The sequence below is a fragment of the Nylanderia fulva genome, unplaced genomic scaffold, assembly GCF_048542155.1.
Source record: "Nylanderia fulva isolate GAGA-0341 unplaced genomic scaffold, ASM4854215v1 Scaffold1, whole genome shotgun sequence".
Lineage (NCBI taxonomy): Eukaryota > Metazoa > Arthropoda > Insecta > Hymenoptera > Formicidae > Nylanderia > Nylanderia fulva.
Genome location: NW_028189192.1, coordinates 1,600,557 through 1,615,401, shown reverse-complemented (window position 1 = coordinate 1,615,401; position 14,845 = coordinate 1,600,557). Strand labels below are relative to the sequence as shown.

The following is a 14,845-nucleotide window of genomic DNA, read 5'->3' as shown; positions in this document are numbered from 1 at the left end:
TAAGAAAGAATAATAAAAAATAGAATAAAAATTTAAATTAACTGAAGTTAAATCAAAAGTTAATTTTTAAAAACATTTGTATTAAATTAGAATTTTGTTTGTTAATTCTTTTAAAATTTATAATAACAAACAACAAAGAAATTTTGATTTTTATATAGAAATATATTTTTTTCGTAATTACAATTGATGACAAATAAACATAAAAATTAATAATACTTTATTTTTAAAATAATACGTTTATAACTTATAAAGAAACAATAATGGTACTCAGAGATAAAAGAAATTTAACTTGGGAAAAATGTTAATAAGTTTAAGGTCAAAAATAACTAAGCTATATAAATTAACATTTAACTAATTAACTAGTTATTAGCCAACCCTGGTATTATTAGAAATTATGATTGAAAGGAAGGAAAAAAATGAAATGAAATCTCCTCCATTTCATCCGCCATTGGCTTTCAATCTCTGAAGCGTGTAAGACAAACGCTACCTTGACGCGCGTTAATTATTGCAGACGCTCAATGGTCGTTAATTAGGCGTATCAGTGTTAAAGCGGTTTCTCGCGATCGGACAGCTACTCTCGCGTCCGTGTGCACGAGGAAGCCGGCTTCTCGGATGGAAAACCGTGGCATTGGCTATGGCCTTGCACGACTTCATTCCGGACGTTTGCGTAAGAGATCGAGGGCGAAGCCCGATTCGACGTCATCTCGTTCCGCGAGACCGTTCAACGAGAGACCTGTCAAATATGAAAATCTCTCTTTCCGTCTCTCGAATTGGCTCTCTTCGACGTTTCTCCTGGTACCGATTTTTGAAATTAAACGCCCGCGATCGATCGCGACATCGAACTCGCGCGAGGCGAGGGAAAAGTGCAGGGTGCATGTGCATCCACAGTGAAAGAGAAAGGCCGCGGGAAAGGATACGTGCTATGATAGCGGTTTGCATGCATCTTTCTCTCTCCCGATGCATCTCGCGATGCAGAGCGCGGTGACCTTTCGTCCGCGTTACGAAAGATTTAATACCTTACGCGATTAGAGCGCGAAGACGTTGTTCGCGATACCGCGCACGATCGACCAGACAATCGGCGATCGCGATTTCCGTATTCGGCCGATAAAAATCTCGACGACGTATCTCGCGAAGCTCTCTCGAGGCACAATGCAATAAACACGCAATGCGATGCATTCGGTGTTTGCGATTATCTCAAGAAAATTATACAGATGAAATTTCGCGTCATCTTATATCTTTATATAGATAATTGAAATATGTATTATCTGTAACTGCATCTTAGATGAAAAAAAGTATTATCTTTAATAAATTATCTAGAACAATTTTCAATAATTTGGGTTTAGAATCACAGCGCGTAAAAATACTTAAATAGTAGAACTTAAGCAGTAAATGATAAAAATTTATAAATAAAAATATGAATACATATGTTTTTATATCCCTTTTATAGTTTACATTTTTTATAACTTTTTATAACTTATATAAGCTGTCTTAAGAATTATCTAGAAAATTATTTAGATGAAATCACTATATTATTTTATCTTTTATCTAGACGAATTTATATGTATAGAGATAATTCTTATGTTGTTAGGTAATCTTTTAATTATCATATTTAATCTAATTACATGTGATAAAATAATTAAAAATTAAGCTTGAATAAATGCCAAATAATTTTAAATATCGAATAAATATTAAAGATTATAAAAATTTATAATTACAATTGATTTAGATAATTGTTTAATCGAAATAATTCAATATATATTAATTAAATTTATTTAATAAAATAAAAATTATTGTTATATGTCCGATGCCTCGATTTGAATCATTGTTGTCTTATTTGCACAAAATCTGTAAAGACTTTAAAAGCCATGAATTTAAAATTCAAATTTAGATGTACAAAATTCTTCCAAAAAATATGAAATTAAAAAAAAATAATTTTTTTGACAACTGTTGGGGATTCCGCATCTTGATCGCGAAAATTAATTCATATTATTCATTCATGTAATATATATGTAACGGTTCATCAAATATGCATTGCCTTTCGGGAAAACGAGGAATCCGCGGAATGCAGACGGAAGCAAAAAAAGACGACGGAAAAGTATGTCGTCTCTCATCCGTGTAAACGCATTGAATACCCGGAATATTTCAATTCCGCGGAGCTATGTCTTTTATTAGCGCAAGCAAAGAGTAAACAGCGAGGAATGATAATATCACAAAATTATTACGAGGCTAAAATAATCAGTTTCTTTTTTCCCATTATACTATTTCGCCGCGCGTCATCGACGAATCGATAATTGCCAATTAATTGCAACGGTAAACGGTCTTTATTATATCCGCGCGCTCCTCAATTTATTCAGGAACACCGCGGGTGAAATGCCAACCGGCCTAATGATTAATCGCGCAAACGCATACCGATATATAATATTTTTCACGTGACCTTTGCGTCGCGGCGCATCGCCAGGAATCCCGAATACAAAAACAAAGTCGTTCGTATATATACATATATATGCGCATGTGTACGTATATAATATGCTGCATACGATGAATTTGCCAGCGGCGAAAAGGCAGCATCGCGACGTTAAAGAGATTTTATTGGCGAAATATCTCCCATTGGAATATTTATTACGCAATAAATGTAGTGGCCGGAGAGAGAGATCCCTATTAAAATTCTACCGAGGCAAAACTCGCTTGTAATTAACCTTGGGGCACCGGTGTGTGTGCGGATGACATATGTCACTCAGCTCTCTGCGTTTAACTCGTCTCGCTCTGGGCCTCCGAAATCCACCAAATTTTTGATTAAGAGAAAGATTTATTTATGAAATTTTGGAAAAACACAACAAGAAAATAAATCGCGTTTCGAGATTCAATTTTAATTGCTCGTTGATTTTTCGTTAATCGCGATTAAACGAAACGCGCACGCAACTCGCCGATATAATTCAGCGAAACGAGCGGTAATATATATCTACCGGCCGGCGATAATTAATTACGCTCGTAAGTTTTCCATAGATAGAATAATGCGTTTTAAATAATTTATTTCCGATTCGCACGCGTGTAGGAACGATAAATGAGGCAGGAGGCCGCGGAGAGAACCAGATTACGGTTCGACCTGTCGTTAATGTCGGTGATTCACGGCAAACACGGAAAGGATAACGCCTCTCTCTCCACGCACCCTGGCAGTATCTCGCGAATTTATGGCGTAGAACGCAGCTCTGTGATAAGAACACGCGTTACAAGCGTTAACAATACGGCTTAAAGTTCGCATTTATCATTTTTAGATCGCTTCACGGACTTTGCAGAACTTTTATTTTATTTATTTATTATTAATAATTTATTTTAATATTAATTAATTTATTTTATTAATATTAATACATTGTAAAAAATTATTAAATTTATTTATTTAATTTATTTATTATTAATAATTTATTTTAATATTAATTGATTTATTTTATTGATATATTAATACACTGTAAAGAATTATTTAATTTATTTATTTAATTTATTGATTATTAATAATTTATTTTATTAATATTAACGTACTGTAAAAAATTATTAAATTAATAAATATTTTTTTTCAATACTGCCTTATAAATCATTTATTTGAAACAAATAAATATTTATCTGTTTTGAAAAGGATTTTCTTATATCAACTAAATATTTTTTCACATGAAATCAATATTATATTTAATTTCAAATAAATGATTTATAAGACAGTATTGAAATAAATATTTATTCGAATTCAATAACTTATTTTTAATATATTAATTGGAGAATTAATGTTTCTGTGAACGGATACCAGAGTACCGAAAGTAGCTTTAAATCTTAAAAATGTATCGGAACTTTTCTCCGCCCAAAATAAAATAAAAAGGCACTTTGTATTCGGAAACCTCCTAAATTAAAACGGAAAATATATTCAAAATAAAAAAATTATCGCAGTGCAATGTGTCGAAAACACACAGTTGACATTCCGAGTATATATTGATAAAAAAAATAAAAAAATTATGCCTTGACAGAAGGGTTAAATCTATGGATCAATGATCATAAATAAAATTAATAAATAAAATTAAAATATAAAAATGAATAACATTTACGAAGTCATAAAATGAATAAAGTAAAATCAAATAAGAGGGATTGAAAATTGATGAATGACTTCAGTTGCCATTAAGACTCAATTAAATGTGATTCAAATTGATTTTTTTGGCGAATCTCTCTCTCTCTCTCTCTCTCTCTCTCTCTTTCACTCTCTCTTTCGCATCTCATCCAATATCCAATATCGCTACGATTCATTTCCCAACGGAAGACCGGTTACGCAAGATTCGCGGCTCGCGCAGTTTTTTTTGCATCGTTTCTTCGTCCATCCGGAAGCGGGCAGAATGCGCTCTGGGATGCAACCGGAGCATGCGGTCGAATTAGAAATTGAATTACTTTCGCCGCCGCGCCGTCGTCGGATGGTTCGCTATCTCCGGTCTCGTGGCTTAAAGCCCGTTTTCCACAGTCTAAGTTTCTCTGCCGTTTTCTAAGCTGTCGAAAAAAACGAGATTTCATAGACGTTCGAGATTGAGAACTTTCGATTTGCGAGAGAAGCGGAAGATTCGCGCTTTCGAAAAACTTGTCGACCTTTTTGCTGAAACTTTCTGCAGATTATCTGCAATTTTACTCTTTCCTTTCGATAATGACGCCTCTTATCGTTTCTGTTTCACGCTGGAGATAGAATTCGTTAGATAGATTCATTTATTATATAATTTTTTTATATTAATATAGTAAATAAAATTACATCATTTTTTTCGTCATATATCGTTGATAGATATCTAAACTAATTTAGCGTGACTGATTAAAGATTATTTATAGATGTTTGTGCAATATCGACATTGCGCATGAATCATTCCTTTCCGTCAGACACAAACATTGAACGAGAGAATTGGTCAATCAGGCAGGAAAACGTCAATTTTATCCTTTTATCTCTTTATACGATTGATAAAAATAATTTTTCTATATACACACAACGATATATCGCTTGCAATTTTGCGCGATTTATTTTTATCTCTTATCGATTTATATGAGATATTGTCATTTATTATATAAAATAAAAAATAACAATATATATAAAATCGATACTTTTTAATCTTAGCTCATTTATCATAATTTTCTTTATTGTTTATTATTTATTTATTTATTTATTTTTATTATTTATTTATTATATATTAATATTTATTACTTATTTATTTTTTGAATAATCCATAGAATTTATGCTGTTTTTGTCAGCATTTCAATTATTATAAATTGGCAATTTATGTTAGCAAAGCACTTAAAAAATCAGCGTTTTAAATATTGTAATAAATAACATATGATATTTGGGGGAGCGTGTTTCTAATATATTTCCACGCAATATTGTAAAAGAGTTTTTTTTTAGCTCATCACTTCACTATCGCGCAATCGCGCATTGCAATTCGAACTTTGGCTTGAATACATAACGCGAGTGTATTAATAAAGCTCGTCTCGTTAAAGATTCTTTTCGCAAGGAATTTCGCAAGGACGCATCGTGATCGTCGCGTATTACGTGGATAAAATCTGTCTGTAGATATACTCATCAGATGCGTTTGAGGAAGACTTAATGATGCTCATGAGAGGTGACATCATACTTTAAAGTATCGATAACGCCGAGGCCGGTCGCTTTGGCTATTTTCTTAATCCAACGTCTTCACTAATTTTTCCGAGGATATTATATACTTATGAAATCATACTTATATTCATAGAGAAGTTCCTTCCTTCTCTCTCGCAAATGAGCAGTGTTTGCTGTTATCTAAATAAAATTATTTAGATGATCATCTAGATGAAACTTTGGCGTCATCTTATTGCATCTTAGGTGAAAACATATTATCTTTATTAAATTATGTTGCTTATTTATTTTTATTTATTTTTTTGAATAATCCATAGAATTTATGCTGTTTTTGTCAGCATTTCAATTATTATCAATTTATGTTAGCAAAGCACTTAAAAAATCAGCGTTTTAAATATTGTAATAAACAACATGTGATTTGGGGGTGTGTGTATCTCATATATTTCCATGCAATATTGTAAAACAAGTTTTTTAAAAAGATATAATAACTAATAAGACTAGAATAATTTTCAGATAATTTTGATTCAGAATTATAGCACATAAAAATACTTAATTAGTAGAACTTAAGCAGTATAAGATAAAAATTTATAAATAAAAATATGAATACATATATTTTTATATTTTTTTTTATAATTTACATTTTTTTATAACTGTGCTTATATAAGCAGTCTTAAAAATTATTATCTAGATAAATCGCCATATAATTTTGTCTTTTATCTAGACATATTTAAAACAAAACCATCTTCATCTTATCTAACAATAAGATGAATTTACATACTTTCATCTCATCTTTATCTAGCTAATTTTAAAATCTAAGCACAACACTGATCGTGAAATAATATTTTTCGCAAATGGCGGACGAATAAAATCGGTGGTTCTACCGATCGATTTGCGCGGAGAAACGAAGGTGCAATCGCGGCATAATCGGCAGGTCGCGCAAAATTGCGCGATTAATGGCGAACCGGTAGAATTAACGGTAATGACGGATGATTAGCCGCGGATGATGAAAATGTTGTGGAACTAGATCTCGAAGAGAGATCTATAAATCAGAATCAATTTCTCGGAGCGGAGCGATCTCGCAAGTGATCGTTCTAGGACGCGGCTTAAACGGTAGTTGTTGTTTGATAATTATGTATCAAATGTGCCGCTATTTTTACATGAGAGATATCTCTTGGATGAGAATCTCTCATAGGATCCGCAACACGTTTATACACGTGGATATCGTGGATTAAAAATGACATTATAAGTGCCTGTTGGCAGGGCGATGTGTGATTTCGAGTTAAACGATGTTTCTTACATGAGTCGTATATCTTAACTTAAGCGGTTTTTAATTTTGTTTTTATTACTTACGTCGAATTTTTTCTCCGATTTTAGTCTCACACAAATAACTCGTTTCTTATTCCATTATGACCCATTAAATATTCGAATATTATATATTTACGGTTCTTTTATGTAGATCTAGCTTTTAGGCGATGGAGGTTTTTTTTTGGCAAACTTACAGAAATAACAGGTTTTATTGCTGATGTTAATTGTATAGGATATGTTAATTTCTACAAATTATTGACAGCGCAATATGATATAATTATTACTATTTTAGAAATGTAAAGTATGCCGCATCCTTGAATTTCTCTTGAGATTAATTTATATGAATTGCTATACATCGATATAATTTTATTAGAACTGAGCTTCGGTATATAAATTTTATAGGAGACAGGTAAAAATGATAAAAACTCAACGATCAAATATTCAAGATATTTTACATAAATAAAGCATATTCTAATTATGTAATAGTTATTTTTCTTAAGAGACTACGCACACTTTATAATATATGCGCATAGCAGAGATAAAAATATACATCTGCGTAGAAAATGGAGCGCACGCGATAAATAAAGGCAACGTGTCGCGTTTTTGTGATAAAGAAACGCGATACACTTGACAGGCGTTGGATATTTTTTAAAAATTATATCGCGATATACTTTTATTTCAGATTTATTAGCTAGTCAGCAAGGTTATTATCGTTCTGCACCGATACTGTAAAATTGCGCCATCAACGAGGACTATTCTCAAAGAGACCAGATGTTAATTCGCCAGTTGGTCCTTAAATCTGTAAATTTACGGCGTCGCGCGAGACTTTCGTTTCTCTTACACGAAAGTGGAAAAACATCCTACTTTTACGCGCGTATATATGGTATATACTTGAAGCTTCTTGCTTCTTGTCGTCCATTGTATTCTTAATTAAACTTCCGCGTCGCGATTTATTACTTAATCGCCGCGTAATCATCGCGGATAAAATTTACCTCGCGGTATAAATCTTTGGAAAAATAAAAGCAAGCAAACAACTCGCATTCTGAAAACCCGCGCTTTCTCATGTAAAGTACAGAATTCCGTGTCGCATTCACGCTTCTTCTTGTGGAATGTATTTGTCCGATTTGCAAGGATGCTTCTTCACAAAAATCAATATATACATATATTGAAAGAAAACTTTCTTCTACGTACAACATATATTTTCTAAAGGCTGTTATTATGCGCGATTTTATTATTGATTTATTATTAAAAAATAACATCGGTAATTGCAAATGGACAGTATTTTCTTCGAAATTAAACAATATTAAATTATGAATAATTAACTCATTTTTAGTAATTCGTATTTTGATTTTATTGCGTTTAATATCGCTAAAATAATATATTTTTTAAATTTATTAATAATATTTCAATTAATTAATAATATTTGCAAGAATTTTAAGCAATTTTTCATGGATCTCAGCGTGTATATTACTTTAGGTAACTTTTTATTAAATTCAAAGAGTTTAAAAAGTTTGTTACGATTTAATGGTGAGAGGACTATTCCTAGGTACTTAAATTTAAATGACTGAATTAATTAAACAGTATATCCTATATCCTGATTTATATTAAAGTGATATTAATTTCGCAAAATTCTTCGACCGTAAAATTGTAGAAAATATTTTGTCAATAAATATACTTACTGAAATATTGATAATTTTTAAATATTTATATTACGGGAAAAATCGACGACAAATGAACCAAGGAACTTATCTTCTAAAGACATCGCGATCAATTTCCAATATTAAAAAACATTCAGAAGAGCAGTTTGCAAAATTATAAATGCTCTCTAGTTTGTAAATTTCAAAGTTATTTTTCTTGATCTTGTATAATATAACTAGATAATTAAAGAGAGCGATTATACGCCTTTCCTGGATTAATGCCACCTATTAATCGCACAAATTGCGCGCGATTAAATTCACGAGACGTGAGAAAATGGATTCCTTATGCATTCGCGGTCTTTATAAATGATATCCTCGTTGTATCTTTCATGTATCATTTAGCGATAAATGCAATTCGCGAACGAATGAAATGAGAGACCGATTCATTTGCATCTACTCGATAATTGGTTCTCGCGTTAGATAACGCGCATTGGTTTGCATATATTATAGTAGCAAGATTTCTTCATTAACTTCGTTCCTTTACGTAAAAACGTCAATCATGCGTATCACAATATAATCTGCACATACATTTTATTTTGTTAAAAGGACACTCGGAATTATAAGTGCATTTTACACGCGAGAGGGAATCGAATAAACTGAAAAATCCAAAAGCGGAAGCTGTGTTGATATTTATTTACAAATTCCCATTCTACAATGGGGGAAAAACAACGTGTCGATATATTTGAAATACAACAATACGTACAGTATATATACCTTTAGATACGCGAGATCCGCGTGATTCGAAGCGGAGCGATATCGCTTCACTTTGCGTGCGATATCGCTTTTGCACGCGTTTTATCGCCGATATGTGTCGCGTATTGCAAATTTCATCGCGGTGTTCCAACTTGCATAAAGCGCGCTCCATAAAGCATAAGCTCTATCGCGTTGCATCTCACATTGTGGTATTTGTGTCTCGCGTGTATCGATTATGTGAAAGAAAGGAAGAGAAAGAGAGAGTTTTCGAAAGAGACCTGAAAGAATGTGTGACACACATTGCAATACAACTAAGGAAAGACGTTTCCCAATTTTCTTTCATCTAATCGAAGAGAATTTTTTGTCACAAAAATTAATTAATTATTACAATATATTTATTTATTTATTGAAAATAAATAATTAAATAAATAATTAGATAAAATAAATCATTAAATGAATAATTAGATAAAATAAGTAAATAATATATACATTATAATAAATATTATATACAGTATATATGCATATTGTACATACAAAATTTGAAAAAAAAAAATTAAAATTGTTTAAATTTTACGTCTTCCTTTCTTTCGTAAGTTTTTACGAAGCATATATGTGCCGACCATAAAATAAGAAGCATAATCGTAATGAGGTTGTCAATTGTGTGTCAATATTGTACACAAATGTTTACATAAATGTCGGTGGGAGAAAATGACCCAATTTCTTAATATTCCAAATATTTTTTATCCTGCGAGTCAGCTCTTTTGCGAGTTCTCGATCAGCTCGTAACAGCTATTGTAACAACTGTTCCTCTCTCGTATCATGGTATCTTTCTCAGATCGATTACGGCATCGTCGACGAGCTGGATTCTCCGGACGATCGTATAACAGCCGAGTGCGAGTAATATTACATATCCTGTACACTGCTTGTTAATAGTTCTGCAATACAAAACTGTGCTCCGATATATGTACATAGCGAGAAAAAAATGAAGAATTTATTCTTCCCGGCGAGAGACCCCGTTAAGCTTCTAATCTGCTTATCTAATTGCGCCGCCTGAAGACGTTATTGTAAATTATCGAGCAGCAGAGAGCCACATATTCATGTGTAGGATAATTTCAGAGAAAATATTTTCCTCATAACCGCGCTATATATGTTTATTAAGGTTAAAATTAGATGTAACTGTTAGAGAGCAGTATGTTGCTATAAAAGTTTACGATGATTACACATTTGTTCCGTCTAAGTGGACAAATTTATGGTCAATGTGATAAGATACTATAAAGTAAAACACCAATGCAGATTACCACGGGTTAAGATTAGGCACTAGTTTAAATATTTAACAATTACGTCACAATTTTAACATACTATTAACACACACACACATATATATATATATATATACACGCATTATCTCCCTCTCCCTTTTTTGCTTTAATTTATCATTGTGCCAATTATTAATTTGTCACGGGTATATATGACGAGACACAGTAATCTTCTTGTATTACAGTATAAAGTATGCAGGAAGTCGCGTATAAATGTTTCCGCAAAACATATTTACGAAAATATAAATTAAACAAGAAAGTAAACAATTATTTCAACGATCAATTTGTCAAAAAGTTTTGAGAATTAAAATTTATCCGCGTGATTAATTTTTTTCTATCGATTCAGCATAAAGTTTGTGAAATAACGAATTTTTTTGTCATAGTTTATATGTATGTAAAATTATAAAATATAATATATTTATATAATGTATAATATGTATTTAATATAATACATAATATGATAATACTTAATATAAATATATTTTATAAAATAATATAATATAATTTTATAATATTAATTTAATTATGCACGCAAAAAATATTTACAATATCGACGAAAAATATTCGATTTTGATTTGCATCTCACGAAATATTCTGTATGGATAGTTAATGCCAAAGCAAATATACATACCTGGCGATGGGAGTGCATCGCGAGGATATCCCTCGAAACAATTATTGTCCGTAATGATGATCGTGACAGCCATGTCCCAGTTGCGAGCTTTGGCTCGCGGCCTATTGTTCCTTTCGTTGGGAAGGCCTTACTTAAGGATATATCCTGTCATTTTTCTTCAACGATGGGCTGCGCGATTGGCAACCGACACGCAAATGCGCAAGAATAAACGGCTTTCATTAAAATAAGCAGCAAATAAATGCAATAGCCAGCATGCATTTTTTCTATGACTATAAATATTGATTTTTTATTTATTTATTTATTTTTTTATTAATTTATTAAGACTTTTTAATAATTTATTTTATATTAATTTATTAATATTTTTTAATAATTTATTTTATATTAATTTATTAATATTTATAATAATATCAAATAATAATTAATTGTTTTTAATTAAAATAACTGATAATGAATTATATATTTATTATATCTTTCTGATTATAATTTTAATAAATTTTTGGTACTTTATGTATATTTTTCTGCTTGTTATTTTGAAGTAGGAAAAAATAAGCTTCATATGTGCTGGATACAATGTAGTTCTATATCATTAATTTTGACATACATCCGCCCATATCTAAGTATGAATAACCCACACAATTCATGTTACGCCCACATTTTTAAAAAAATCTATTTTATCTATATGTATTGTACAGTAAATTTTATGTAGTTCTTATCATAAACTGTCCTGTCGCTTCCTCAAATAGCTTTTCTTATCCGTAACGTCGCCTTGCGAAAATGAATAGATTGTTGTCTCGTATATCATTTCGACTCCGTCACATTTTAATCTCATTCTTGATCCGCGTTGAGATGCGTATGTAACCTACATTTCGCGAGAACCCGCTCTCTTTCGTTCAATTCGCCATTTGGTATACTCGGTTTATTACTCAAGAGTGTACTTGAAAAAAAAAGAAATCGTCGAGTTTGTTCGTTCAACACCGAGTGCTAATTTGCTCGCTTGATCGAAATTGAAAAAAAAAAAAACAGGTCGGAGATTTTAACAAGATTTTAACGAAGGACATTCTCCTCGACCTTGCAAAGGCTTTTTTGTCCTCGATTAATTCATCAAATAAAACGCGCATCGATCAAAATTGTCGCTAATTTTTGCGAAAAACTCCGATATGACGAAAATATTGAATGAAATAAATTTACGCGTCTTTATTTCATCTACTATAAGCTCTCATGATTCTCTCGCGATTTGTTTCGTTTGCTTTAGCTCACAAAATACACTTTGTTATCTTGCAAAGCTAAAAAGTTTACAAACGCGAGCGTTTTGTGAGAATATTCTTTTGAATCACGAGCAACAAGTGAAAGTATCCTTGTTACAAGAGTCTTGAGATTCGAGGTTCCTTGTTATTAAAGCTGCATCTATAGCCGTATAAGGATCGATTTACTTTGGATAGATGATCGTAGCTATCTACCATTGTAAGACGAAGTAGTTTCACAGCAAGAGATTAATTCCGCGTTCTGTTAGACGTATAAATTCGTTTCGTCATTCGCTTCACCTTTCGTTCGATGATCTCGGATCTTCGGTATCCCCATAAAAAATTAGACCCACATTTTCAAATTCTAATAACGTTATTTAAATTTAATTAAATTTAATCATTAGAGTTTTGGACACGTGTATCCTTTTTTTCTCTCCTCTGAAAAATTGTACAATTTTTAATCAATTTTATAAAGAGTTCTGTCATTTAAAGCAACGAAAAATTTGGAGAAATAAATGTTGCTGTCAATTTTTCAATATTCCGAATATATTTTATAATTCTAGATTTCTAACGAAATATTATCAAAAATGAATCTTGAAAATAAAGCTCGATCTCTTTGAAGAAAATGTACATTTATTCTCCAATTCCTGATTAAAACATTTGATTATAGTATTTCCATTGCTTTAAATGAGGTAAAATTGATGGAGAGCTCTAGGAGCCCCGGATACTTTTGATCGATCAAGATCGTTCGATAGAGAGACGACGGCTCGTCCTTTATTAAATTCAGTCGAGAAAGTTAGCTCGGGAATGGTGTACGTTGTGATGAGGTTTTGTCGAGATATCTTTTTACTCTCGTGCTGCAACTCGCAATTCTTCCCGTATATTATCCCGGCAGTCTATAGATGTCTTCGAGCCGATTTCGCCCACGTGCGAATTTTTTGATGCGATCGAAGAGTTAATTACAGCCCGACTTCCTGTTAGCGCCCGACAATTCCGACGAGGAAATTCCGGCGAGCCGCTGAAATTCCGTTCCCAATTTCCGATGAATGATATTTAGACAAAAATCTAGACTTAGATATATATATTAATCTTAACGTCTGTTATTTCTAACAAAATTCATATTTAATTAGATTATTGGTGAGACTTGTTATTAATTTTAAAATATCAAATCTTTATCTGTGTAATTTTTTGTGCGACTATTTTTTATTTAAACTTTTTTTCTTTTCTTAATTTTTTTTATACGTAAAGAAATATATGTGTATTATGATAAATTAACGGATTGACGTATATTAAAATGCTAATTAATTAGCATTCTAAATTATTGCGCTAAAACTATTTTTATCGCAACTTGCGGAGATTCGGGCTTGAGAAAATAATTCAAAGATTCGAGGGTTTTCGAAGAAATAAGTTCTGGCTGTTTTGTGAGAAAGAAGAGGTCTGGGAACGTGTTTCGGCTAATTATTGCATCCGGTTGTGGCGGATAGCAACTCAAAGAATCTCTTTCATCGTTCATTTATAACGATATCTCATATAGAAACTGGCTAGATGAATCAGAAAATGTGGGAATTCACTAACAAAAATAAATAAATACATTTATTAAATAATCGAATCTTAATATAATACAGATTCAAAAATGTTATTAATCTTCATTTTCGCAACTTTAATTTTTTGAAGAAATTAAAAATTTTAACAAAAATTTTAAACTAAAACTTTGTAATCATACAATTATTTAATTATAATTTATCATTATTTTAAAATCAGATATAATTATATCATTTATCATTATTTAAAATTGTAACAAGATTACTCTATATTTATTAGCATTTCGAAAGAAACAATTATAATTTATCATTATAATTTTTTTTAGATAATTCTATCATATATCATTATTTAAAATTGTAACAAGGTGGCTATATATTTATTAGTATTCGAAAGAAACAATTATAATTATTTTATTATAATTCATTTTTAAAGTTGTATTATTGTCAATTACATTTTTAAAATCGGATTTTGTCAAGAAGATAAATTTACTTTCATTATTTAAAATTGTAACAAGATTACTCTATATTTATTAGCATTTCGAAAGAAACAATTATAATTTATCATTATAATTTTTTTTAGATAATTCTATCATATATCATTATTCAAAATTGTAACAAGGTGGCTATATATTTATCAGCATTCGAAAGAAACAATTATAATTATTTTATTATAATTCATTTTTAAAGTTGTATTATTGTCAATTACATCTTTAAAATCAGATATAATTATATCATTTATCATTATGAAAAATTGTAACAAGATTACTCTATATTTATTAGCATTTCAAAAGAAACAATTATAATTATTTA

At 30.9% G+C, this 14,845-nt stretch overlaps 1 protein-coding gene across 2 annotated transcripts in view; it reads left to right on the top strand.

Annotated features, from left to right (window-relative positions):
- LOC114931381 (uncharacterized) overlaps positions 1-14,845 on the top strand; it is a 59,909-nt gene that overhangs the window by 19,376 nt on the left and 25,688 nt on the right. The gene's annotated exons all lie outside the window — the stretch shown is intronic.